The sequence below is a fragment of the Saccopteryx leptura genome, chromosome 5 (assembly GCF_036850995.1).
Source record: "Saccopteryx leptura isolate mSacLep1 chromosome 5, mSacLep1_pri_phased_curated, whole genome shotgun sequence".
Classification (NCBI taxonomy): domain Eukaryota; kingdom Metazoa; phylum Chordata; class Mammalia; order Chiroptera; family Emballonuridae; genus Saccopteryx; species Saccopteryx leptura.
In genome coordinates, this window is record NC_089507.1 from 118,976,916 (window position 1) to 119,001,361 (window position 24,446).

The 24,446-nt window shown below is 38.8% G+C and overlaps 1 protein-coding gene and 1 non-coding gene across 4 annotated transcripts in view; one reads left to right on the forward strand and one right to left on the reverse strand.

Moving 5' to 3' along the window:
• ZEB1 (zinc finger E-box binding homeobox 1) overlaps positions 1-24,446 on the forward strand; it is a 209,868-nt gene that overhangs the window by 83,842 nt on the left and 101,580 nt on the right. The window lies entirely within an intron of this gene.
• Positions 11,538-11,666, reverse strand: LOC136407390 (small nucleolar RNA SNORA38). The gene has a single exon (XR_010751931.1). It is a non-coding gene; the product is annotated as a small nucleolar RNA SNORA38 (small nucleolar RNA).

A 24,446-nucleotide genomic window follows, 5' to 3' on the forward strand; every position in this document is an offset into this window, starting at 1 on the left:
TCGTGGTCATTAAAGATTATTTACCAATCTGTTATTTTTATTACATATTCAATTTTGCTTTTTATAACATCTATTTAAATATTTCAAAATAACTTTAAAACCAGATACTTCTTAACATCACTTATGCTATTGCTTTAAATTAAAACAGATTCCCTGGCTGGTTTGCTCAGTGGTAGAGCGTCGGCTTGGCGTGCAGGAGTCCTGGGTTCAATTCCCGGCCAGGGCACACAGGAGAAGCGCCCATCTGCTTCTCCACCCCTCCCCCTCTCCTTCCTCTCTGTCTCTCTCTTCCCCTCCTGCAGCCAAGGCTCCATTGGAGCAAAGTTGGCCCGGGCGCTGAAGATGGCTCTGTGGCCTCTGCCTCAGGCGCTAGAATGGCTCTGGTTGCAACAGAGCTACGCCCCAGATGGGCAGAGCATCGCCCCCTGGTGGGCATGCCGGGTGGATTCCGGTCAGGCGCATGTGGAAGTCTGTCTGACTGATCTCCCCATTTCCAACTTCAGAAAAATACAAAAATAAATAAATAAAAATAAATTAAAACAGATTGATAATGCCAATGAAATGGTAAAATTGTCATGTTTTTGCAGAAATGTTTTACATTTTGAAATAAAAAATCTTTCAAAATAGATGAAGAAAATATAAAAGGCAAATTTCTGCTGTAAATTTACAGTCTTTAAGGAATTTAGCTGTGTGTTGACTATTAACAGACTGTTCTATATTATATTAAATTTTCACTTAAGTTTCCAAAGATTCAGTGTATTATCCTGTTGGGCATTTAAAAAATAGTAAATCTTTTTCTTTTGAAGAGCAGAAACAATGTGTTTGAAATAAGTTTATTTTATTATTGCAGTTCTGTTTGAAACGTGTGTCTTAATACAGTAAACCGTTGATTCTCTGACTGCTGCATATACTTCCTTCTCCTCTATTTTTTAATATTTGACTCTGAAAGTCTTTTTCATTATCATGGTTCCTGTGTGAGGAAGAATACGTGATTATTTAGTTGTTAATAGTAAATATAGGCTTCTGCTTATCTGTATAGATTTTTCCTTGCCTGTATACATTTATTGATGCAAGTACAAGTAGTAGTGTAGAATTTGAAGTCATTTTTAAAAAATCTCGTTAACTTATTGATACTTTGATGCTTTTGGTTAAAAGCAAAATGCATGCCTTCTACTTGAGAGGTTTTGTTTTTACCATTGCAGAAAAAAAAACAGATTTGCTCATATTTTAAGATTATATCCGCTTGCTTTCATATATTAATTACTTTACACTTTGTGTTTGTGTAGTTTTCTAGCAAGTCCATCTTTTTAAAGCATGTATCATATCCTGTTCTATCCTACAAAGATTAAATTACAATTAAAGTAACTCAGACACCATTGGGAGGTATTGTGTTAAACACTGGATCTTGCTTTTCATTATGTTCAGACTGCATCTCTTTTTTTTTTTAATTTTTTTTTAAAATTTCAATCTGAAGATAGTAGCAGTACCAGAGAATAAAACATGGTCTCTGCCAGTCAGCCGTGTGGCGGCTAAGATGGGTGAAGCCAGAGGTGACTGACAGTACAGGAAATAAGTCTTCAACAGCAGACTGGGTGAGGGGATGAAGCATAGTCAGGGTCACATAGGGACAAGAGCAGGCCAGCTTCATGGGCATGTGACCTGTGCAGTCACACAGGGCACAGTACTCTGAAGGGCTCTGCACTTGATTTAATGCTCTGCTGTTGCAATCTTAAATTTTTTAAGAATTTGCAAACAGGACCCTGCTTCAGCCCAAAATGTATTAGTCCTTAGGAAAGTGTTCCTGGATTTGGAAATACATGTTTCAAAGAGCTATCGGTAAGCATCAGGCTGGAGAGTTAAGCAGAGAGAACTGCTATAAGCCTAGTGAAGGTGTTGAAACTCTTTATATCCTGGAAGTGTAACTAAGAGAGAAAACACCAACTTAAAGCTAACTGTCTTAACCTACAGTTTCTCCCATTGTTAGAGGATATTTTTAAAGAGTCATATAGTTAATAATTTTTAAAAACTATAGAGTCTAAATTATGGACAAGAATTATTTTATTTTATTTATTTTTATCCAGAATTATAAGATTATATATTAAGATTATGTAGAAAATAAACTATATTAGAAGCATTAGTTCTGCACCTAGTTTTGCATGACATTGTTCAGAGTAATAACTGTAAAAATGAATTTTTTTGCATATAATGTCTGCCCATCAGAAACTTAAAACATACAGTATTAACATATACATATAGAAGATATGCAAGCAACTGAATAAGTGGCATGAATCAAAAAATATTTTAGTAAAATGGTAAGTACATTTTGGGCTTCACAGATAATACTTATTTCTGTGGGATTGGTCTAGAAAAAAATGCATCTTTTGCTTTAGCCAAGGAAAACTTTACACAGGAGGTATATTTTAGATATTGTATAGATGATGGAAGAACTGTTGACAAACTGCAGTGAGAAAGGAAGAGAATGTGTGATTACAGATTGAGAGGTAGGGAGAATCATGGCTTTAGGAATTGGAAGCCAAAGATTTGTGGTGGTGTAGAAATGGAAAGCAAAACCTTTTGGACAAAAGGACTGAACCTATTTGCAAAAGAAAGGAAAGGAACAGACAAATATAAAAGGGTGAGGAGAAAGCTGATAAAGTCAGGCTGGAGAGCTCAGTGGTAGTACTATTCACTGATAGAAATTTCAGCGGGTTTTCCTTCAGGGCAAAAAGTTTCAAAGAGACAAAATACAGTCTCCAATTAGACTGATTTGTAGTCTGTTAAGTTTTTTACTGCTATTAAGAATACAGAGATGGTTTGTATCTTTATTTTTTTATTCCAGTGTTTATTGTCTCTTTAATTTAAATTCTCTGTATAATTCTCTGTCTTGCATGGCCTGGGGTTAGGGGGGTCTTCAGGGACCAAGAACTGGTGTGTGCAGTGCCTCAGCCCAGAGTCACACAGTTTTCCCAGGAGAAAGGGTCCTGTGAGGGCAGGAAGGGTACTGGTGTGTAGGAAAGGGTGGAGCCCAGACTCTGGGTAGTAGTAGCTCTTGGGAGCCTGGCTGATTAAAACACCCCACCCCCAAATGATTTCTAGCTTAAAAACAGTTGTTTAAAACAGAATTTAGTTTGTAAACTGAGCAGTTTAATAATAATATAGTAGACTGAACATTTTCATAAGTTTATAGCAGTTTAACTTGTTATTCATAAACATAAAAGATAAAATGTATTAATATCTGTACCAATCTGAATTTTTAGCTGCCCCTACAACAGCGGTCTTGGTTGCCTGCTGTTGTATGGAAGCGTGTCCCTTGACACATGCTTTTTTCCATGCCATCGACTGGTGAAGACTGCCTCCTTTCAACTTCTGTTTTCTCTTAGTGGCATATCTGTACACTAACACAGTAATTTTCAACCTTTTTCATTTCATGGCACACATAAACTGATTACTAAAATTCTGCAGCACATCAAATATGTGTGTGTATGTGTATATGTGTATGTATATACATATACTTTTTTTATCTGATCAGACGATAGGTACAATTTTGATTCATTCACACTGGAAAGCTGTTGTATTAGCTGATATCATTTTATTTGACAATCTAAGAGAAAAGAGGTCAGTGTCCCTGATTAAATAGATAAGTACTGCATATTTTAAAAATTCTCGTGGGCCTCTTGGGAATATCAGTGTGCGGCATACTGCTTGAAAATTGCTGGTGTGGTCACTTAAGAGTCATTTTTCATTTTCTCTTTTCCCATTACCCCTTTCAATTCTAGATAGAGTTTTGCACATTGCTTTATCTCTCTGTGCCTCTGTTTTTTGTTATTTCATATGGAAATAATAAAGCTTTACTGCTAGTTTAATTAAAGGAGCTAATGTGTGAAAGCTCTAGCATAGTGCAGGGCACATAATAGTTGAGTTTAGTTTAGCAGATGTTATTTGTTTTTCTTCTTTTCAACTGGTAATAACTCTACTGAAAAGTAATAACTTAGAGAAAAAAATTAAATGAATTGTGGTGCCAAAATTTTGTATTTGTACACTGGGTTACATATAAATTTGTTCTCATTAGAGACGTTTTCAAGTGTTTTCTCTTCACCTTTTTTTAAGGTTAATTGGGGCATAACAAAAATAATCACTATCTGACAAAGGACATTTTAAATTATAAATCATAGTGACCTTAAAATAAGTTTGAAAATTAGTGAGAGGGGTTGTTACATGAGACAGGCAAATTTAGTTATGAAATTATTTCTTCTCAGATGAAGGCAAGTCCCTAAGTCCATATCTCCATCAATGACTCAGTTTAGAAGTTACAAATCAGTGTTCTCACATCCCTATCTGTAATAACGCATAGATTATTTGATCATCGTATCTCTGTCACGTTTGGCATCACATTGGACACTTCATAATATTCATACCAAACCTTTACCTGTTAAAATGATCTCTCTTCTGTCTTTCAAGATACCTCAATAAAGTAAAATTCAGTTTTCACTTGTTTATAAATAGCAGCATTGTCAACCAGACTTTTTGATACATTAAATAAGGAGCACATGCCTCAAAGAATGCTTAAAGTATTGTTCATACTTGGTAAAGTCTTGATCATTGATGAGAGATTGGAAGTAAAACAATATGAGTGGATTAGTTTTATTCATACAGAGTTATTGAGATGCAGAAATAATGCATAGATTTTATTCAGTCCAGTTTTACCAGTAATACGTTGTTTCTCACTCAAAATCATTTTATCTACCTCCTTGTCTACCTTCATCATCCACTTTGCAAAGAACTTTGACCTGGTAGGCATTGTTGATGGTGAAATCCAGTGTCCTGAAGTCACCCATTAGGATACAAAATTGTTTCCAATATAATTAGCTGTCCAAGAAGAAGAATGTGATTTTTATGAAAAGATGATGTAATTCTATAAAAATAGATTAACCTTGCTCATTTTAATTCTGGAAATTTAAATGTCAAAAACTTCTTAAGAACCACTGGTGTGATATATGTGTATAAAAACATTACATTTTTGAGACGTAGCACTAGGAATATTTAGCCCATATATATTAAATAAATTAATCACATATACCTTAATAGTCCTTGCTGCCACTGCTATTACTAGTGCTAGTATGACTACTACTAGTATAGAAAAAAGGCTCTGGTTGTGGGGTAGGGGAGAAAAGGTATTATGGGCAGTGGGATCACATCTTTTTAAAGTTGTTTTTCTTAACTTTTGTTTTTCTCAAGTGAAAATCAAGTTCTTCTATATTTAAAATTTCTTTAAATTTAAAAATAACATTCCATCATATAGGACTTGTTTAAATCATCATTTTTCATTTATATAATTTATTTCTGACACTAATAGAGCCCTTGACTCAATACTTTGACATACATTAGCAAATTTAAGGGATTCTAAATAAAGAAAAGTAAAAAACTCATTTGAATATAAACCTGTATTTGGAATATTTGTTACTTTCTTGCCTTCTCAAGCATAATCTAGAAACACTAATATTGGTTGGTTATCTTGTTTGTTTCATGAACCTATACACACACACACACACACTCTAGAAAGCCCGGCAGTCGTACGAAATGACAGCTGTTCTAGATATTATAAATTGTAATTAAAATGATTTGTGCAGCCCTGGCCGGTGGGCTCAGCGGTAGAGCGTCGGCCTGGCGTGCGGGGGACCCGGGTTCGATTCCTGGCCAGGGCACATAGGAGAAGCGCCCATTTGCTTCTCCACCCCCCCTCCCTTCCTCTCTGTCTCTCTCTTCCCCTCCCGCAGCCAAGGCTCCATTGGAGCAAAGATGGCCCGGGCGCTGGGGATGGCTCCTTGGCCTCTGCCCCAGGCGCTAGAGTGGCTCTGGTTGCGCAGAGCTACGCCCCGGAGGGGCAGAGCATCGCCCCCTGGTGGGCAGAGCTTCGCCCCGGTTGGGCGTGCCGGGTGGACCCCGGTCGGGCGCATGCAGGAGTCTGACTGTCTCTCCCCGTTTCCAGCTTAAAAGAAAAAAAAATGATTTGTGCAAAGGTGTCTGCTAATTCAAACTGAATTACCCAGGGCAGGCGGCAAGGACGCTCCTTTGCTTACTGCCCCACGGGGTTTCCCCCTTCTACTTGCTTAATTGCTTCAAGTAGAGTGCATTGAAGGAAACCACTGGCAGTACATTTCTTAAGAGCCACCCGCTAGCTCAATAAATAAAGGTGATTTAAATAATAAAATGTTAATTCACATGTCAAAGAACTCTTTGTACACAACATTTCTTGTGTAGATCTTTCCATCATTTTTAAGCTCGCCTTGCAGAGGACCATCAATTATTTTTAATTTTACGTCCGTTCTTTCACGAACTCTTGAACAGGCAACATAAAGTTGACCGTGTCCAAATGCAGGCTCAGGTAAAAAAATGCCAACATGCTTAAGTGTTTGGCCCTGAGACTTACTGATGGTCATAGCAAAGGCAAGTTTTACAGGAAATTGTCTACGTCTCAATTGAAACGGCAACCCTGTTTGAGATGGAGCCAAATCAATTCTTGGAATGACATGTATTTCACCTTTAGAGGAGCCAGTTAAAGACTTAGCTATTATGACATTATTTTTCAGTTGGAGAACCTCTAGTCTTGTACCATTGCAAAGACCCCTTCTGGTGTTAAGATTTCTTAACAGCATAATAATTGCTCCAATCTTTAACCTCAATTTGTGAGGTGGCATGCCAGAAGGCAAGACTATTTGAATGCCGTGGCAACTTCACCCCATTGGCTAGTACAGTTACGCAAGCAACCAATAAGCTATTGGTGACAGACGCTTAAGCCGCATATAATAAAGATATATATATATATATATGTATAATTTTTTTTTTTTTACAGGGACAGAGAGAGAGAGTCAGAGAGAGGGGTAGAGAGGGACAGACAGGAACGAAGAGAGATGAGAAGCATCAATCATCAGTTTTTTGTTTTGCAACACCTTAGTTGTTCATTGATTGCTTTCTCATATCTGCCTTGACCACGGGCCTTCAGCAGACCGAATAACCCCATGCTCAAGCCAGCGACCTTCGGTCCACGCTGGTGAGCTTTCTTTTGCTCAAGCCAGATGAGCCGGTGCTCAAGCTGGCGACCTCAGGGTCTCAGACCTGGGTCCTCCGCATCCCAGACTGATGCTCTATCCACTGTGCCATGACCTGGTCAGACTATAATTATTAGTAACAACTTTAATTTCTTAAATTATGAACAATAATGAAAAAATTATTCATAATTACCCAGTGTTTTAAGAGACACCCAAATTGATACTAAAAAATTTTAAAGGGTTTCAGAATATGAAATAACTAATTGCTAATTAAGGCTGAAATTATTTGTGATAATATTAGATTTAAATGGTAATATTTGATTGGCTTTCTGTTCCACCTTATCATTGCTGGCATGAAAAATGTGTTAGACTGTTTGAAATATTTCCTAGCTGTTTAATTAGCTCATATCCTGTGTAGAAGTGTGATTATCTGAGGAGTGATATATTTTCTCCAGATGTTAATTAAATATGGCATACTGTTACAAACAAAGACTATCTTGACTAAATATTTTTGTTGTTCTTGATTGGTTATAATTTAATATTTTCTATTTTTGTGAAGTTTAATTTTAAACACATTTATTAATGGGCTCTTAATCTTTTTATGTTTTTGCAATATAGACTTCTGAGCCAAAAATTAGTATAATTAAATATATAGGTTGAACAGTTTATTTTATATTTTAGTACTATAATACAAAATAAAATAGCCTTTGCCACCAGACACAATTGGTCATCAAGTGTGACCAGCCTAGATCCCACTGCTAATCTCAGTTTTCACTGCTATTAATAACAGTAGTCAACCTCCACAGCTGTGCCATACTTTTGGTTTTACCCCCACACAAATGCTTTCGCGTGGGTACCACCATTACACACTTCCACCCATAGCCATATCGGGCCTCTGCAATCTTCTGGCTCCCATTACTAAGTATCTAGGGGTGACCCTCACAAGAGGATGATCAAACACAACTGATCTTGGCCCCTGCTGCTTACCCAAGTATATTCATTGCTGAGGACCCCACAAGCACTCACAGCCACTGCTGACCTACCTCATCAGCTGTCGCTACCCAGGACCCTGCAGTTATTGATGTTAAAAGATTCCAGCTGCCAGCCTACCAGGTTCCCCCCACTTGAAGTTGTTGTATGCCTCTAAATTGGCATCCAGTGAACAGTTAGACCTAATGCAACAGTGCACTCGTACACATCCTTCAAGCTGTACCCAAGCACCCACCCTTTACACCTTCTAACAGGCAGAATCTAAAGATATCTCTCTAAGGAAGCCAGTTAGTTTATGAAATCTAGATAATGTGACTTCTTCTTTAAATGCAAAGACATCAGTTCAAGGAAGCCAGGAACACCAAAAATCAGGGAAACATGACACCCCCAAAGAAACTCAGTAAACTTCCAATAACCTATTTCAAATAAATGGAGATCCACAAACTGCCGGAAAAGAATTCAAAATAATTGTCCTAAAGAAGCTCAGTGAGCTAGAAGACACTAATAAACAGTTCAGTGAAATCAGGAAAATAATACAGCAAAACAAGTTCAACAAAGAGATAGGAAATAATATAAAGAATCAACTAGAAATGCTAGAGCAGAATAATACAATGGCTGAGCTAAAATAAATAATAAGAATACAATTATAGCTTTAATAGCAGACTCAATCAAGCAGAAGAAAAACAGTGAACTCAAAGTCAGGTCATTTGAAATTATTTGTTTGGAAGGGGAAAAATGAAAAAAAAAAAGGCCTATATGATTTATGGGACACTGTAAATGAATCAGTATACTGATTATGGGAGTCTTAAAAGGAGAATAGAGAAAGGGGCAAAGTATTTAAAGAAATAATAACAATATCTCAAATTTGGGGAGAGAAATAGGTGTCCAGATGCAGGAAATCCACATGACCCCTAATATTGGGTTGGGGAATAAGTTCGTAGCGTTTTTATATTTTATTTTACAACGATTTGTTTGCTGTTTGGCAAAGGGTAAGTATTCATTCAATAAAACTCTTTCTGCTCTACAAAACTATGTTAATTGTATTTTTGAGTTATTTAATTTTTTATTAGTTTTGAGGCTTAGAAATGGAATACCCAGGAAGCAAAAATCAACATTTTCGACACCTGCTCTTCTTTGCTTTCATTGAGGTCAAAAAGCTGCCAAAGCAGCCCGGGACATTTGCGACGTGTATGGAGAAGGTATCATAGGCGAGTCTACAGCATGGAAATGGTTTGCAAAGTTCAAAAATGGTGACTTTGACATCGATGACACATGCTGCAGCGGAAGGCCTTCTGAATTCGATGAAGAACTGGGAAATGCTCGAAAAGAAGGCCACGGTCGGCCCTGGCCGGTTGGCTCAGCGGTAGAGCGTCGGCCTAGCGTGCGGAGGACCCGGGTTCGATTCCCGGCCAGGGCACACAGGAGAAGCGCCCATTTGCTTCTCCACCCCTCCGCCGCGCTTTCCTCTCTGTCTCTCTCTTCCCCTCCCGCAGCCAAGGCTCCATTGGAGCAAGGATGGCCCGGGCGCTGGGGATGGCTCCTTGGCCTCTGCCCCAGGCGCTAGAGTGGCTCTGGTCGCAGCATGGCGACGCCCAGGATGGGCAGAGCATCGCCCCCTGGTGGGCAGAGCGTCGCCCCTGGTGGGCGTGCCGGGTGGATCCCGGTCGGGCGCATGCGGGAGTCTGTCTGACTGTCTCTCCCTGTTTCCAGCTTCAGAAAAATGAAAAGAAAAAAAAAAAAAAGAATGCCACGGTCAACAAGGAGCTCTACATTGCCCAGCTACACCGCGTGAATGAGGCTATTTGACTGAAAAGACCTGATCGACATGGTCAAACCATACTCCTTCATGACAATGCCAGGCCCCATGTTGCACAAGTCGTCAAAGCCGCACTCCAAGAGCTCGAATGGGAGGTCCTTCAGCATCCGCCGTATTCTCCAGACCTTGCACTGACCGATTACCATCTTTTCTGCTCCCTGTCAAACCATATGAAGGACGTTACCTTCGATAACAAAGAGGTCCTTAAAAACTGGCTCAACAACTTCTTTGACACCAGACCAGGCAATTTTTGGCGGAACGGCATCAACAAATTGGTCGAGAGGTGGGAAGAGGTTGTAAACAGCAACGGCGAATATATAATTGATTAACTTATTGATATAATTATTGTTTTTTTGTTTAAATAAAAGTCTTCGGTAAAAACGCTACGAACTTATTCCTCAGCCCAATAGATTGAACATAAACATCGTTATCCCAAGAAACATTAAAATTAAACTGTCAAAAGTCAACAACAGAATTTTGAAAGCTGAAAGAAATGTTATTCACTGCATACAAGGGAACCCTCTCAAGACTGTTACTGGTTTTCTAATAGAAACCTTACAGATCAGGAGAGAATGGGATGATGTATTTCAAAGTACAGAAAGTAAACAGCTGCCAACCAAGGATAATCCACCCTTCAAAGATGTCCTTAAAATAGAAGCAGAGGGAATTTGTCATCACTAAACCTGCCAAAAAAGAAATTCTAAGGGAGTTTTTTATCAATACATGGAATTGAAATATGTTAAACAGCAACATGAAAACCTATGAAATTATAAATCTTGTTGGTAAAGGTAAATATATAGACAAATACAGAATAATATACCAGTGTAGTTGTGTTGTGTAAATTACCTGTAACTATCACATAAAAATTAGAAGACAGATGTATTTAGAATAACTTTCACCCTCAAAATTGAATAACAGATTCATAATACAAAAAGTAAATTTTGATTTCAAGAACAAAGTGTCTGAGGGTAAATGCATAGAGTGTTTATATGAAATTGAACTGAAGTTTTTAGCAAATTAAAATAGATGGTTATGGGCCCTGGCCGGTTTGCTCAGTGGTGAGCATCGGCCTGGCGTGCAGGCGTCCCGGGTTCGATTCCCGGCCAGGGCACACAGGAGAAGCGCCCATCTGCTTCTCCACCACCCCTCCTCTCCTTCTTCTCTGTCTCTCTCTTCCCCTCCTGCAGCCAAGGCTCCATTGGAGTAAAGTTGGCCCGGGTGCTGAGGATGGCTCCAAGACTGCTGCCTCAGGTGCTAGAATAGCCCTGGTTGCAACAGAGCAACACCCCAGATGGGCAGAGCATCGCCCCCTGGTGAGCATGCCGGGTGGATCCCGGTCAGGCACATGCGGGAGTCTGTCTGATTGCCTCCCCATTTCCAACTTCAGAAAAATACAAAAAAAAAAAAAATAGATGGTTATGAGTACAAGATTTATAGGACTCTTATTGTAACCTCAAAGGATAAACTTCTAATAGATGCACAATAGGTAAACAGGAGCCAAACAAAATCGTACCAAAACAAGATACCAAAAGAATACAGCAAGAGAGGAAGAGTGGAATAAAAAGAACTTCAAAACAAAACAAAATAGAACGAGTCAGTCCTTACCTATCAATGATTACTTTAACTGGGAATGAAACTCCCCAATCAAAAGGCATAGAGTGGCTGATTAATTTTTTTTTTTTTTCCTATGTGGGATGGTTGATCTTGAGCCTGCGCGGAGCAAGCTGCCCCAGACCTCTCAAGTCCACATTTCTTTGCCTCCAATTCTTACATGTCCAAAGACAGGGAACGATAGACATGCCTTTGTAGGAGGATTAATTTTTTTTTTTAAGATCTAGTGATACACTGACTACAAGAGAGATAAAGTTTGGATACAAAGACACATTGGCTAAAGTAAAGAGAAAAAGTTCCATAAAAATAACCAAAAGAGAGCAAGGGTGGCTATACTTGAATCAGACAAAGTATACTTTAAGACAAATTGTTACTAGAGACAAAATCATTGTTTAATAATCCTTTGAGTAGTGAGCGTTTTTTTCATGCTCGCTGACCCCTGGGAGTGAGCTTTTTTTCAAAAAGTGAAATTAGTTCTTTTTATTAACTTAAAATCATGTTTGTTTGATAACCAATTTATGGAAACAAGAACATACATTCATCTTTTTTTAATGTTGCCTTACACATATTTAAAATGTGTACTCTGGATGGTCAGGAGGCACAAGGACATACATGAATGTTCGTACTACTCAAAGGGAAAATAAAGTGTTAACAGAAGAAACAGTTGTAAATATATATGCACTAAATCAGAACACCTCAATATATGAAACAAATATTGACAGATCTAAAGGGAAAAAAAATCACAACAGAATAAATAGTAAGGGACTTTCATATCTCACTTTCAGTAATGGATAGAACATCCAGTCAGAAAATTAATAAGAAAACAGCTGACTTGAATAGTATAGATCAAATAGACCCAACAGACATATATTTATAACACTCCTCACCAAACAGCAGCAGAATGTGCATTCCTCTCAAGCACCTGTGAAACATTATGATAGATCACATTAGGTCATAAAATGTGTCTCAACAAATTTAAGAAGATGAAATAATATCAAATATCTTCTCAGACCATAGTAGAATGAAACAAAAAAATCAAGAGAAAGAAAACAGGAACATTCACAAACAAGTGGAAACTAAGCAGCACACTCTTGAACAACTATTGAGTGAAAGGGATCAAAAGGGAATTTTTGAATTTATCTTTAGAAAAATGAAAATGAAAAGAACAAGTTACTAAAACTTACAATATGCTGTAAAAGCAATACTATGAGGAAAATTTATAGCAGTAAATGCCTGCATTTTAAAAAAGAAAGCCCTCAATTAAATAATCTACATTTACAATTCAAGAACCTAGATAAACCAGAATACTCTACACCCAAAATTAACAGAAGGAATAAAAAATGACTGTTTAACAGTTTCTTTATGGTAATATGTATTTTTAGCAGAGTATGTTCCTGTTCCCACTTCTTGTCCTGACACCTTGTATTTTCTCTTCACAGATAATATACTCCTTAAAATTTTAAAAACACAGCCAAGAGTACCTTGTGAGGTGTGAGGTTTCAGTTGATTTAGTTGTCTAATCTAGATTATTCCTTATTTCTGGGTCCTAAAAGCATCATCAGGAAATTGAGTATTCTAGTTAATTGGTGGCCTATCACATACTACTCATAAGTTAACAATACTAAGCACTTTATTCAGTTAAATACCCATCACAAGAAAATGTACTATAATGTAGTTAATGTTTCCTTGATGATATAGAAGGCATTTCACTTAAAAGTGTAGACATATGGGAATGCTGGTTAATAGATTTTTTTAGTTTTTGCTATTTTATATTTGCTTATGTTTCATCTATTTGAAGCTATTGTAATATTTTATGTTTTATATTTTTAACTAGGTAGTAACTATATCCCCCCACTCTGAACACCTCATATGGTATCTTCTACATCATAGGTTTTCATACATTTATTTAGTAAAAAAATAAAAAAATTATTGTGTGCCAGGACATAGGATTCTAGGACTACAGCCATGAAAGATAGTCTGTGCTTTCAGCCTGCTAGTAGGCTTGTGGAAGTGATATGTGAACAGACAAGCCCAATACAATGTAAGTTTTGTAATATATGTAAATAGACAATAGTATGTGGTACCTAGTTCTGGGGCTATCAAGCAAACTTTTCCAATGGAAGCAGTGTTAGCACCAATTTTAGTCTCTGATGATCCTCTTTAATATTTCAAACAACACCAAATAAATTGTATGATCAAAGCAGCAGTGTGGTTTTGTCATGCAAATAGAGCTGTAAGACAAACCCCCAGCATCTTCTCCTTCCAGAATGTCTTCCCTAAGCCTTTCCCTATAGAAATTCTGGAACTACTATACCTCTGAGAAGAAGGTATGGCTAAACTGACACAAGTAGAGGTCATCCTGAAAGAGACAAAGGCACAGTGGCAAAAAGAAGAAAAGGCAAGTTGGGGAAAGTAGTTTTGTAAGGCCAGAACAAAAGTTTGGTTGGAGGTTATTGATTAGGAGGGGATAGTCAGGGCTGTACAGGTCCTGTTAGGACATGAAATTCTTATCATGGGGATAATGGGAAGTCACTGAAAGGTTTTAAGCTAAAGAAAAGTGACCTGATTATATTTTATTGTCAGAATTTATCTGAGCCCAGTTTAGATTATTTTTCATACTTTTTACTAATTAGATATTTTTTTAATGTTACTCTGTACTTTTTCACTATTAAAATATTTAAAAAACATTTTAGATCCCTTAAAACAGTGATTTAAAAACTTTTGTTTTCCTAGCAGTGGAATTTTTTATTTTTATTCTAGAATGTAAAGCTCTTTTTATGTATAGCGTCATGCAGTATTATATTAGTTTCAGATGTACAACATTTATAATATATACCTTATGAAATAATCACCACAAGAAGTCTAGTAACTAAAATATAAAGTTATGCAATATTATTAACTATTCCTAGGGCCTATGCAGTACATTATATCCTGTGACTTTTTCATGTTATAAGTTTATACCTCTTCAACTCTTTGCCCCTCTCCTCATCATCCAACCCAATGGCAGCTATCAGTTTGCACTCTGTAGCTCTGTGTCTGTTAGTTTAGTTTGTTCATTTGTTTATAGTCTTTTAGATTTTACGTATAAGTGAAATATGTTATTTTTCTTTCTCTGACTTATTTCACTTAGCTCATCCATGTTTTTGCAAATGGCAAGATTTTATTCTTTTTTATATGGCTGAGTAATATATTATTAAACACACATACACATACATGTGTGTATATATACACATGCCACATCTACTTTATCCATTCACCTATCCAACACCTAGGTTGCTTTCATATCTTGGCTAATGTAAATAATGCTGCAGTGAACATAGGATGCATTTATCTCTTTGAATCAATTGCTATTGTTTTCTTCACATAAATGCTCAGAACTGAAATAGCTGAATTATATGATAGTTCTATTTTTAATTTTTGTGGCACCTCCACACTGTTTTCTACAGTGGCTGCACTAATTTATAATCCTGCCGACAGAACACAAGAGTTCCCTTGCATCAACATCCTTGCCAGCACTTGTTGTTTCTACGTCTTTTCAATAGCAGCCATTCTGACAGGTGTGAGATGTCACCTCATTGTGGTTTTTACTTGCATTTTCCTGCTGATTAGTGATGTTGAGTATCTGTCATGCATTTGTATGTCTTTGAAGAAATGTCTATTCAGGTCTTCTGCTCATTTATTTTATGCTGAGTTTTATTAAGTTCTTTAAATATTTTGGATATCAGCCCCTGATCAGATACATTATTTGCAAATATCTTCATTCATTCAGTAGTTTGCCTTTTCATTCTGTTGATGGTTTCTTTCACTATGCAAACGTTTTTTGGTTTAATGTAGTTCCATTTGTTTCTTTTTTATTTTGTAGCCCTTGTCCAAGGATCCACATTCAAAAATATATTCTAAGACCCTGTCAAAGTTTTCTGTCTGTGTTTTCTTCTAGGAGTTTTATGATTTTAAGTCTTAAATTTAAGTCTTTGATTCATTTTGAGTTTATTTTTATATATGACATAAGAAAGTGAGCTAGTTTAACTTTTTTGCATGTAACTGAACAGCTTTCTCTTCATTTATTAAATACTTTTCTCCATTGCATGTTAATGTATCCTTTGTTTATATAAGCATAGGTTTATTTATACACTCTTTGTCTGTTCCATCGACCTGTGTGTTTGTGTTCGTGTTCATGTTCATGCCATACTGTTTTGATTACTATAGCTTTGCAGTATAATTTAAAATCAGGGTGAGTGAGGTCTTCACCTTCAATTTCATTTACCTCTTCTATTTATTACTCTCTTCTTTTGCTAACTTTGGGCTATGTTTGTTTTTATTTTTGTACTTCCTTTATTTGAGACTTTTTTGTTTCTTGGATAGGCCTGTATTGCTATAAACTTTCCCATAGATTTTGTAATGTTTTCATTTTCATTTGTCTCAAGGTATTTTTTGATATCCTCTTTGATTTTTCATTGACTCATTGGTTGTTTGGTAGCATGTTGTTGAGCTTTCACACATATTCTTTCCAGTTTTTCTCTTACAATTAATTTTAGTGTGGTTGGAAAAATGCTTGATATGATTTTAGTCTTCTTGACTTGTTTTGTGGCCTACCATGTGACTTATCATGGAGAACGTATATGTGCACTTAAACAGAATGTATATTCTACTGTTTGGGGATTTAATATTCTGTACTTATCTATAAAGTCCATCTAGTCTGACGTGTCATATATAAGGACAGTATTTCAAAGTTGATTTTTTCTGAATGATTTATCCATTGATGAAAGTGGGTGTTTAAGTCCTCCACTATTATTATATTACTGTCAGCCTCCCCTTTGTATCTGTTTATATTTTCTGTATATACTTAGGTTTCCTTTGTTGGTGCATAGATGCTTACAAGTGTTATATCCTTTTGTTGGATAACCCCTTTTTTATTACTCCATACTCTTGTTTTTGTTAAAGTCTTTGTTTTAAAGTCTATTTGGTCTAAGTATTGCTACCCCAGCTTTCTTTTCATTTCCATTTGCATGCAATATCTTTTTCCACCCATTCACTTTCAAACTGTTTCTTTTTTTTTATCTTATTTTTATTAATTTTAATGCAGTGACATGGATAAATCAGGGTACATACGTTCCATGAAAACATCTCCAGATTATTTTGACCTTTGATTATGCTGCATACCCCTCACTCAAAGTCAAATCGTCCTCCGTCACCTTCTATCTGGTTTTCTTTGTGCCCCTACCCTCAAACTGTTTCTTTAGTGAAGTCTCTTGTAGCCAGCATGTGTGGATGTCTTGTGTTTTAATCTATTCAGCCACCCTATATGTTTTGAATGGAACACTTAATCCAGTTACATTTAAAATAATGATAGGTATGTATATATTGCCATTTTAAATGTTTTCATACAGGCTTTCTAAGAGGTCGATCTACAACCTTTGTGTTCACCTTTACTAGTGAGATATTTTTAAAAATATATATTGATCATTTCTAGTTTTGTTTTTTTTCTACTTAAAGAATTTCTTTTAACGTTTCTTGTAATGTCAGTTTAGTGGGGACGAACTCCTTTAGCTTTTCCTTGTCTGGGAAACTTTTTCTCTTCTTCAATTCTGAATGATAACCTTGCCTGATAGAGTGATCTTGGTTGTAGGTTTTCCCTTTCATCATGCACTCCCTTCTGGCCAGCAAAGTTTCTGTGGAAAAAATAGCTGATAGTGTTATGAGTATTCCCATGTATGTAATTAGTTGTTATGCTCTTGCCACTTTTAAGATAATTCTCTTTTTATCTTTAATTTTAACCTTTTAATAATAATGTGTCTTGATTCAGGTATCTTTGGGTTCATCTTGTTTGGGAGCCTCTGTGCTTATTGTCTTGGATATCTGTTTCCTTTTCAAGTTAAGGAGATTTCTAGCCATTACTGTATTTCTTCAAATAGTTTGCTGTCCCTTTCTCTCTCTTCTTCTTTTGAGACCCCTATGATATGAATGTTAGTATGCCTTGATATTATCCCAGAGGTCCCTTTGCTATCCTCATTCTTTTTTAACTCCTTTTTTATTGATTTGAGAGAGACAGAGAGACATTGACTTATTGTCCCACTTATTTATGCATTCGTTGGTAGATTCTTGTGTGTACCCTGACCAGATATGGAACCCACAACCTTGGTTTTATCAGGACAATGCTCCAACCAACTGAATTTTGGGGCCAAAGCCAAATTCTTCTTTTTCTTTTGTATATGTGTGTGTGTGTATGACACATCTTCTAGTTGGGTGATTTATGCTAGCGGTTTTCTTTCTTTTTTCTTAATTTAGTGAGAGAAGGGTAGGCAAAGACAGATGCCCACATGCACCCCGACTGGGATCCACCAGGCAAGCCCACTAGGAGGTGATGCTCTGCCCATATGGGCAGAGCTCTGTTGCAACAAGAACCATTTTTTAGCGCCTGATGCTGAGGCCATGGAGCCATCCTCAGCACCCGGGGCCAACTCTCTTCAATTGAGCCATGGCTGCGGAGGAGAGGAGAGGAGAAAGAGAGAGAGAGGGAGAGAGCGAGAGAGAGAGAGAGAAGTGAGAGGGGGAGGGGTGAAAAAGCAGATGGACGCTTCTCCTGTGTGCCTTTACCAGGAATCAAACCTGGGACATCCACTCACCGGGCTGATGCTCTATGACTGAGCCAGCCAGTCAGGGCCCACTAGTAGCTTTCAACCTTTTTACACTTGGGGACTGGTGAAAATAGGAGAATTACTTCAGGGACTGCTAAAGCAGAAATTGCCCTAAGCATAAGTGAATTTGACTAGGACCATTGGGTCTATAATCTTCATATAACATCATGTGGTTAACTTTTTCATGGACCAGTAAGAAATTTCTGGCAGGCTGGTCCATGGACTGGTGGTTGAAAAACACTGATTACACTATCCTGTCTTTCTGATTTCTGATCCATTCTTCTGTATCACCTGAAGTGCTGTTGATTCCCTCTAGTGTATTTTTTTTTTTAATTTCAGTTGTCATATTCTTTAGTTCTAATATTCTTTTTACAGTTTTTATCTTTGTTGAAGTTCTCTACTTGTCTGCAGGGTTTGATGATCATCCTTATTACTATTACTTTGAACTATCTGTCTAATAGACAGCTTACCTCCATTTTGTTTAGGTCTTTTTCTGAGGTTTTGTGGTAGTGGTGTTGTTGGGGACATATTCTTTTGTCTTCTCATTTTGCCTGTTTGTTTCTATGTATTAGGTAAATTAGCTACCATATTTTTCACTCCATAAGACACACTTTTCCCCCCAAAAGTGAAGGGGAAAATGCCCTTGCATCTTATGGAGCAAATGTTCATTTTTTTTTAGCTGCTGTGGGGCACTGTGCCAGTAAACATATGTAGAATGAGTGCCAGCTGGAGTGTAATCATACCCGCCAGAGCAGCATGTGGAACCCTGACATCTGCTGAGTAATCTCCTGGTTCCAGTTTCCACAGTTGCATGCAGCACAGAAGGGAAGGCGAGCGACATCATGTGGGAGCATTCATCTGGCATCATGAGGGCAGACGTGAGAGGCGAGCTGCAGCGGTGGAGGGCTGCACTGCAGCTGCTGAGCTCTGTGTGAAGTGCTGACATCACTTGCTGCCCTATTAGTGCTTGACCAGTTTAGAGCACATATTAGCGAAACCACAAAAAAAACTTTAAAGAGGTGAAGACTCATCTAGCTGTAATTCCTGGGGGTCGTACCAGCCAGTTGCAACCTCTCGACATTTCCATCAACAAACCGTTTAAAGTCTTTATGCGAGAAGAGTGGAACAAATGGATGGCTGCTGATAAGCATGATCTGACACCAACTGGAGAATGAAGAGGCCCACTATCACCCAAGTTTGTGAATGGGTGAAAACATCATGGCAGTCAGTGAAGAAGAAGCCGTGGTATGGTCATTCAAAAAATGTGGCATTAGCAATGCCTTAGATGGCACTGAAGATGGTATCATATATGAAAATAGCGGAGAAAGTGATACCAGAGATTGTGAGCAACTGAGCTTCTTGAATTCTGACACTAGTGATGATGAATTCCTGAGGTTCCTGGACAACTAGAAGAGTATTTGAACATTAAAGTCTCTTCTCATTTGTTAATAACAGTGCTAATGGTTGTTAATACTGCTGTTGAGTTTACACTGTTGAAATGCAGTATTATTGTGGTATATTTTATTAAATATTTTAACACACCATTTGGTTCAGAATATTTTTTTTCTTATTTTTCTCCTTAAAACCCTAGGCGTGTCTATGGTCAGGTACGTCTTATGGAGCGAAAAATACGGTAGGTCTCCTGGTCTTGAAAAAGTAGCCTTATTTAGAAGGTGTCCTGTGGGGCCCAGTACTGGGATCCTCCCTTGTCACCAGAGCCAAGTGCTCTAGGGATAATCCTTGTGTGGAATAATGTGGCCTCCTGCTGTGGTTGGGCCACAACTGCTAAGAATACACTGGCAAGCAGGGCTGGTCCCTGGCCCAGCTGGTTGTGAGGCCTGGCCATAACTGTTGAGCGCGCACTGGTGTGTAGGGCAGGCCTTTGGTGTGGGAGGCTGCGAGGCCCAGCCTTGAAGTCGCAGACACACTGCTGTGTGCTGGTGCTAATTGAGGCTACCCATTGGGTGTGGAAGGACAGGAGCTGCTTGGGAGAGGTGCCAGCTGGGTGGGTCCTCAAGGTAACACTAGGGTGGAGTGAATAGTGTTACTGAGGTTAATGGAGAGTTTGAAAAATGGCACCTGCCATATCAGACCAAGTAGGTGGAAGAAGAGAATAAAATGGTGCCCACCATCCCTTCTGACTCTGGAGTAAGTTCTAACAGATCCCTGTTCCTTCAAAATATGCCCTAAGATTACTTAATATATCACCTTCACAGGTGACCCAGTGCTTTTCAAAATGCTGCCTCTGTGTTGGGACTTGGAAACGGTGAACCTTGGTTTCCTGTAACCTTTTGGCTCTCCTAGATGTAACCCTCACTGGTTTTCAGAGGCAGATGTTATGGGCTTTTCTTCCTGATGGAGGTCCCTAGGCTCAGGCTCGGAGCCCTTATTCTTTGTGGGGAAGGAAACCTCTGCAACTGTGATATCCTTCCCACTTGTGAGTCACCTCACAGGGATTGTGGGGTAGGTCCTACTCGACTGAGTCTCTGCCTCTTCTACTCACTTTGGTGCAGCTTTTTCTTTAGACCTGTCGTAGAAAATGTGTTCTGCTAGCCTTCATGTCATCCTCAGAGATCATTGTAGTTGTATATGCAGTTGTGGTTTTGATGTCAGTGAGAGGAAGTGAGCTCAGGATATCCCTAATCCACCATCTTGAACCCAAAGCCAAGAATTTTGCTCTTGAAAGCCAATTTAGTTTGCTCATGAAATGTCTTCTTTGTGCTTGGTGCACTGTCACCACCAGAAGTAGCATGCTTAAGAATTTTTAAATTCATACAGCACCACAATATTTTAAAAGGTAAAAGGAGAAGTACTTTGTTTTTAGTTCTGGTGGTGTTTGATGTTTATTTTCTTGTGTTTTATGGTGGAGTGGTAGGGATGATGATAGGTTCTTGGCTGCTTGCCTCTGCATTCAACTGAGATTAAGAATTGCATTCTAGAGTAACATTATGTTACTGGGTAGGGCTCTGTGGTTCTAGCTGGTAGGCAGTAGCTTTCATAATTTTTGGTCGGTAATGTCCAAGGCCTTTACTTGTATGTATTCAACAAATATATACCAAGTGTTCTTAGCACTGATGATACTTCTCCAAGGAAAACAGACACAGCCCTTGAACTAGTAGAGTTTCCAGTGTAATGGAGGAGACAAATAATAAAAAGTAATCATATGATATAGCTACAAGCTTTGTGATAAATGCTGTGTAGAAGGGGTAATTTATATTGGGAGACCTTTGAAGAAGTGACATTTAAGTATAGATTTCAACTGGGATCTGATGGATGAGTGAGTAGGAGGTAGGCAAGGACAGAATGTTCCAGGCAGGGGTGTAACATGCTAGAATGCTCTGAGGTCATAAAATGAGCAGTGAGGGGAAAAGCTGGAAACAGAGGCAAAGGCCAGATTATTGAAAGTCAAGTTGCCTTTGGCTTTTATCCTCAGTGTAATAAGGAAGTGCTAAAAGATGTTGAACAAGGAGATAAAATAAGATGATTTGTCCTAAAAAGATTACTCTGGCTGATGTGTGGAAATTGGCTGAGAACAGCTAGATAGAATACAGACATCGGTGAGAAGGACATTGCAGGAGAAGTGTTCTAGCCTCTGGCACACAGTAGGCACTTAGTAGATAATTGTGGATTCGCTGGATGATGACTACAGGCATACCCGGGAGGCCCGGGAGGCACTGCAGCTTGGGTTCCAAACCACTGCAATAAACTGAGTCATAGTCTTTTATGCTTGTGAAGGGTGTTGCCTACATTTTATTAAAGAAGGCAGTATCTCTAAAGCACAGTGAAGCAAAGCACAATAAAATGAAGAATCCCTGTTTGTCAGTGTCTCTGTAGTAACATCCGAAGTTATTTATACTTTAACCATAGTTAAATTGAATATTATCGAAGAATCACAAAGAGTGGTGTCAAGTTGTATTAATTTTCCCTCGTATAATTTCAGTTATTTTGAAGTACTCATCACTTCGACCAGTATCAAAGTCACGTGTTCATTCGTTCATTTATTCAGCAATATTGTTTTAGTGCTTAAAATGTACCAGGTACTGACTGGGAGCCTCAGTGTGTCCATAAAGTCATGGTGCACTTTTGACTGGTCACAGGAAAGCAACAAAAGACAGTAGAAATGTGAAATCTGCACCAAATAAAAGGAAAACCCTCCCAGTTTCGGTAGGATGATGTGGCAGCATGTGCACATGCGCAGATAATGACCTAACACCGTGTATACAGTGGAGCAGCCCACGGCCATGCCAGTCGAGTTGTAGATGGTACAGAGGAAAGTTCAGTGTGTTCTGTGGCTCGCTAAATTCGAATCCATGAGCAAAGTGCAACGTGAATATCGGTGTGTTTATAACGAAGCGCCACCACATAGGAATAACATTACTCGGTGGGATAGCAGTTGAAGGAAACCGACAGTTTGGTGGAGAAACCCCGTTCTGGTAGGTCATCGGTCAGTGACGAGTCTGTAGAGGCTATATGGGATAGCTACCTAAGGAGTCCTAAAAACTGTGCGTGAGCCCACATCGAACTGCACTGAATAGGTATGAAACAGGGAGAGTTTTTCTTTTATTTGGTACAGATTTCACATTTCTATTGTCTTTTGTCGTATCTTTTTTTAATTTTATTCATTTTTAGAGAGGACAGAGAGAGGGAGAGCGAGGGAGAGGTGAGAGAGAAGAGAGAGAAGGGGGGAGGAGGTGGAAGCATCAACTCCCATATGTGCCTTGACCAGGCAAGCCCAGGGTTTCGAACCGGCAACCTCAGCATTTCCAGGTCGACGCTTTATCCACTGCGCCACCACAGGTCAGGCCTCTATCATCTTTTGTTGCTTTCCTGTGACCGGTCAAAAGTGCACCATGACTTTACCGACACACTGTAGAATCAGTGAATAAGATAGGCATAGCTGCCATCAAATGACTTATACTTCTAGTTCAGCTAATCAGGTCCGAGCAAAGCAAACAGTATATTGGCCTCATGCCTACTAAATGGTGTGTGGAATTTTTCTGCCTGTTCCAATGTCAGTATCTAGAATGCCCTGGATGAACCATGAGACCCTATTATCAGTTAACTACAATTTTTCCCAACCACCTCTTGTTTCTGATTTATGCTACTGGGGTTTCCACTTTGATTATCTTTGCTGAAAATATAGCCCCTTTTACATCCTGACACATGTGTCAGGGACCTGACAACCTAAAGATTGAGTCTCAGTTCTTTTTTTTTTTTTTAATTTTTCTGAAGCTGGGGACGGGGAGAGACAGTCAGACAGACTCCCGCATGTGCCCAACTGGGATCCACCTGGCATGCCCACCAGGGACGACGCTCTGCCCACCAGGGGGCGATGCTCTGCCCCTCCGGGGTGTCGCTCTGCTGCGACCAGAGCCACTCTAGCGCCTGGGGCAGAAGCCAAGGAGCCATCCCCAGCGCCCGGGCCATCTTTGCTCCATTGGAGCCTTGGCTGCGAGAGGGGAAGAGAGAGACAGAGAGGAAGGAGAGGGGGAGGGGTGGAGAAGCAAATGGGTGCTTCTCCTGTGTGCCTTGGCCGGGAATCGAACCTGGGACTTCTGCACGCCAGGCCGACGCTCTACCACTGAGCCAACCGGCCAGGGCTCTCAGTTCTTCTTTACTCTTAGTTGGGACTTGGCTTAAGAGATTACCCATATATTTCTGCTTAACATATTACCACAAATTTAGTGGTTTAAACAACACACTTTTATCATCTCACAATTTCTATGGGTCAGCAGTCCAGACACAGCTTAACTTGGTCCTTTGCTCAGTGTTGCAATCAAGGTATTAGCTAATATGCACTCTCATGTTTAGTTCAGGGTCCTCTTCCAAGCTCATTCATATTATTGACAATTCATTTTCTACTCTTCCAGAGAGCCTGCCCCTTTCCACAGGCAGTTCATAACATAGTTATTCGATTCTTCAGTGACAACAGGCAAGAGAGAGCCTCTGCTGCATCAAGTTTCTAAGCGCAGGGGAGGCCTAAGCTCTCTTTCAAAAGTTTTGTGTGATTTAAGTTGAGCCTTCTCAGGATAAGCTCTTTTGAAAAACACAGTCAACTGATTAGGGACCCTAACTCCATTTGAAAAATCCCTCTATATTTTTCATACAATTTAACATTATAATGGGAATGCTATCTCATAATATTCACAGCTCCCCTCCACACTGAAGAGAAGGGAATTATACGAAGGCATGACTCATTGGAGTCAGTTTTCTGAGAATTCTGCCTGCCTCATTTGCCTCTTTGTGAAATCTTTCATGTCTCTTGGCTTCCAACAAGGCATGCTCTTCTTAGTGTCTCCATGTCTTTGATGGGTCCTTCTTCATTCTCTTCATTCCATTCATCTTCAG